Raw genomic sequence first — 4,896 nt, forward strand, 5'->3', positions numbered from 1 at the left:
AGGACCTGGCACGGCCTGTCTCTAGAGGAGGAGCATCTTCTGGGAGAAGAGGAGCTGGAGGAGGCTGGGACCTGGGCTGAGCGGCCATGACGGGTGGGAGAGCCAACAGTTCCTGACAGTTGCTTGGCCACCCCTTGCCCAGGAGCCTTCTTCTAAGGCCGAGGCGCTTCACAGTCATGGAGACTGGGAATTGGGGACCTAATGAAAGTCTCTGGGCCTCTCCTCCTGGCACGGGCTGTCTCTAGAGGAGGAGCATCTTCTGGGAGAAGAGGAGCTGGAGGAGGCTGGGACCTGGGCTGAGCGGCCATGACGGGTGGGAGAGCCAACAGTTCCTGACGGTTGCTTGGCCACCCCTTGCCCAGGAGCCTTCTTCTAAGGCCGAGGCGCTTCACAGTCATGGAGACTGGGAATTGGGGACCTAATGAAAGTCTCTGGGCCTCTCCTCCTGTGATGCTCCCTCACCCTCTCACCCCCCAACCCCAGATCCTCATCTTCACCCGCATCGCAGGGCTGCAGGGCAAGGCCGCCCCACCAGGAGTGAACCCTAAGATCAATAAGCTATGGGCTTTGGTGGTAATGATGTTAATGCGGTTCATCAGTTGTAACGAAGGTGCCACTCTTGTGCCAGATGTTGGTCATGGGGGGTCTGTGCCTATGTGGGGGCAGGAAGAATATGGGAAATCTCTATGCCTTCCTCTTAATTTCGCTGTGAACCTAAAACTGTTCCCAAAAAAGGTAAATTATTTTTTAAAAATTCATCAAGACAATTTAATCAAGCCCTTGTCTGTTAGTTCTTGCTCTACTGACTCACCATATCAAGTACGGACAACATAAAGAGGACCATGACATGTTCTTGAAATACCCATGGGTTTGCCTGGAGGAAGAGGTGGTGCCATGGTTAGTCATGAGTACTACTGCAGGCTGTGCAATCGACCTTTCCCCCAGAGCGGCCGAGCAGTGGCAAATGTCTAATGCTGTTTCACAAGAGATGCTGTGGCCCAATCGAGAATGAGTCCTCCCACAAAAGAGACGTTTGCAATCCACGAAGAATGGTCCTTGCTTGTGCACAGCAGAGAATGCAAGCAGTCACAGTGAGTCACAGAAGTCGGGCATCCAGCCAGGGCACATGAGTGCATAGGACCAAGGAGAAAAGACAGAAGTCACGGCCAGGGTCGTACGGAACAGACTGACAGCACTTTATAGAGCCAAGAGTTGACAGTCTCATCACCTCATATGAGGTGGACTCTGGACTCTGAGATGCCTCCCTTCTTGCTCTTGGTATCCCTCTTGGTGAAACAGTCCGTGCCCCTTATGATCCTACACCTTTCCTAAGAAAGTTCCTGTAAGAGGATGTGCCTATGAGAACATGGCAAACAACTTCGTTTTAAAGTTGTCGGTAATCTCTCAGGCTAACCTGTTAAATCAGCTTGCCCTGAACTTGGGTATAGTAATACCTTCACACTCTACAAAACCTGTCCTTTCAGCTCTACATATTAATAAAAGAGTTGCCACTAAAATGATGTCTTTCTTCGAGAAAGAAGAAAAAAATATCGGTAAAACCCTATTGGGCAGGATCCGCTTTTTTCATTTTATTGCCTTAATTCTACATTCAGACTTTTTTGGGCCCTACCCTGTTCCAAAGTCTTCCAAGCCCACACTGAAATAAAATGACCATATTTCCAGCCAAAACTGCTGACTCTTCACCATCAGTTTAATTTCCTCATAATTTCCATTTTGGTATCTTAGAATCCAGATTATTCCCTCTACTCTTCAAAGTCCTGAATTTTGTTTTGTTTTCCTGGAGTACCTCAAATGACATCCAAACATTGGGACTATCTGTTAGGTACCTCTTCCTGGGAGGGGTTTCCCTTTCCTGCCCTCAAAGGCTCATGAATGCCTGATCTATAGGCATGAAATCCCACACACTAGTACACAGCATCTAACCAGGGGCCCACTCCATAGTGAGAGGTGTGGGAGGGGGCCCATGACCAAGAGGTCCACTGCCCACATCCCACGCCACTCCATCCAGAAGAGCCGGCCTCACGGGATGCCAGGAAGGCCCACAGAGTGTAGCTGAAGCAGCACCGAGGAGACAATATTTGGCAGCGATGGATGCCACCCTTCAGGATGCAGTAAATCGAGATCTGTGTCTGGCTTGGTGCCCCCAACAAGACGAGAATCCAGGAACCAAGAGTGGAAGCAAGAGTGGTCCCCTGACTGTCACTCCCAGTGACCACAGGGGGGACTTTTTACTTCCTGTTCCCACAACTCTGGGCTCTGCAGGGTTAGTGTCTGGTCCCCAACAGGATATACTCTTGCCAGGGACTAGCGCAAGCTCCAGCTGCCACCTGGGCATTTGGAAGGGAACTCCCTGTGTCCAGGGACCACCAGGCAAGAGGAGTCACCATCCTAGTCGGCGTAAATGGACCCTGAGCAGCAGGAGGTAGGGCTGCTTTTACACCAGGAAGACCAGGAAAATGCATGCCACGCCGGTGACCCACACACACAACGCGAGCGGTGACTCAGCCTCAGAACGCAGGTTTGTGTCACACCACCAGGTAAGTCACCAAGACCTGCAGAGCTGATGGCTGGCTGGGTGCGAGTGGAATGGAACATAGAAGGTCAGGAAGGGAGATCATGAGTCCCAGGTATGACCAAGGGAAGCCCTGGGGACGCTGGTTGGTCCCTCGGACCTCCCTGAGGAAGACAGGTTGGGGACGAGGCAGAGAGATCTGTGGTGGCCAGGTCAGGCAGCCTGCGAGAGAGCCTGGGGTGGGAGCCTGCTGCCCACTCCCCCCCGCCCCCCGCACCTTTGGACCCACTGCAGCCCTCACACGGGTCCACAGTCACCCTGGGCTGCTCCAACACATGACTAACCACAGCAGGTACCAGCCCTGGGCAGCCGGTGCCAACACAGGACCCCCGACAGGCAGCACGTCCTCGGAGACTCCCCACTAGCCTTGCTGACACTTCCTAGGAACTGCTCTGAGTTCTGCCTAAGGCGACCCTCCCTTCTTGCGTTCTTCTCACGGGGTTCAACTTGCATCCTGGCCTCTCCCCTGCCCTTCCCGGGCCTTCCCCCCAATAAATATCTTGCACACCCAACCCTATCTTGCTTTCTGCCCCTCAGAGGCCCAGAACTGACAGTTACTACCAGGAGGGAGCCAAGAAACAGGTGGGGACATGGGGCTTGGGAACGGGCTCATTCACCACCCGGTAGACCAAGAGCCCCAGTGGCTTATGGGGTGAGGATATGCCTCCCACATGGCAGAAGCCCAACTAAGATGCCCCAGTGATGACCTGGGAAGATGGCCTGGTTTAGGGGAACACCCTGGCTAGTGCAATGATTTGGGCATTTGAAAAATATGAGGAGCACTATGCTATGAAGATAGGCAAGAAAGCAGCATGATAAAGAAGCGAGTCACCAGGATGTACAGCCATGTTAAATTTGAATATATCGATAGTATAGTCTCGGAATATAAAGGGGGAAATTGACAGGGTTCTAAAAAAAAGGTGGCAGACCCACAGTCTTAGAGGGAGAGTCTGACACCTCTCTTTCAGTAGTGATGGCAGTAACAGTATTAGATCATTTAAAAGCTAATCGATAATTGATTGCTTATTAGGCAGCAGGCATTAATGCATTTATTCTTCACAATAACTCTAGTGTTTGTTACTTCTGTCACAGAGAGGAAACTGAGGCTAGAGAGATTTTTTTTAAATGGTCCAAAATTAACTAGCAAGTAGCAGAACCAAAATTTAAACCCAGGCAGTAAGGCTAGATTTCCCTTATTTTCTTACAGGCTTATCTGCGTATGTAAAAAGGTGATTATCTGGCAAAACTATGGAGGCAATAAAAAGGTGAGGGGTGGAGGGAAGAATGGGCAGAGCACAGAGGATTGTCGGGGCAGGGAAATACTCCGTGACACTCTAGGATGGAGATATGTCATCATCCATTTGTCCAAACCCACAGAACGTGCAGCACCAAGAGTGAGCCATAAGGCGAGCTGCGGACTTTGGGTGATTATGAGGTATCAGTGTAGGTTCACCCTTGGTAAATAATGCATCATCTGATGAGTGATGTTGACAATGGGAGAGGCTATGCATGTGTAGGGCCAGGGGTATGTGGGGAATCTCTGAGCCTTCCTCTCAATTGTATGGTAAAACTAAAACTGCTCTAAAAAATAGTCTGGTTTTTGTTTTTGTTTTTGTTTTTTAAATATATTTTATTGATTTTTTTACAGAGAGGAAGGGAGAGGGATAGAGAGTTAGAAACATCGATGAGTGAGAAACATCGATCAGCTGCCTCCTGCACACCCCCTACTAGGAATGTGCCCGCAACCAAGGTACATGCCCTTGACCAGAACCAAACCTGGGACCCATGAGTCCGCAGGCCGATGCTCTATCCACTGAGCCAAACCCGTTAGGGCAGGGAATCATGTCTTTGAAAACTTTTCCAACAGGTCATTCTGCCATTTTAATTTGACTCTTCCCCAGCTCCTGACTTCATTCCATGTCCACCCATAATGTCCACAGTCTTCGGTATAATTTTAAAGAACACTGATTGGCCTCACTCTGCTTTGATGTGTGACCTCAATTGCCCGAGTTTTTTCCTGTGGAAAACAGGTGATAATATATAACCCTGGTGATTGTTGTAAAGATTACATGACATGCTGTGTGTAGTTAGCACATATATTAGCACATGTTGAGCCCCAGATATATATGGAAGCTGCATTAGAATATAATCATCATAATGATATCCCAGAGTCTGTATGTAGCACCTTGAATTGGTGGCCCTGGTTTTTAATGCCTCTTTTCTACTCCATGCCTTAAACTCTGCATTTGTTTATTTATATACTAGAGGCCTGGTGCACGCAATTCGTGCACGGGAGGGGGGTG

Source organism: Myotis davidii, unplaced genomic scaffold (assembly GCF_000327345.1).
Source record: "Myotis davidii unplaced genomic scaffold, ASM32734v1 scaffold217, whole genome shotgun sequence".
NCBI classification, from domain to species: domain Eukaryota; kingdom Metazoa; phylum Chordata; class Mammalia; order Chiroptera; family Vespertilionidae; genus Myotis; species Myotis davidii.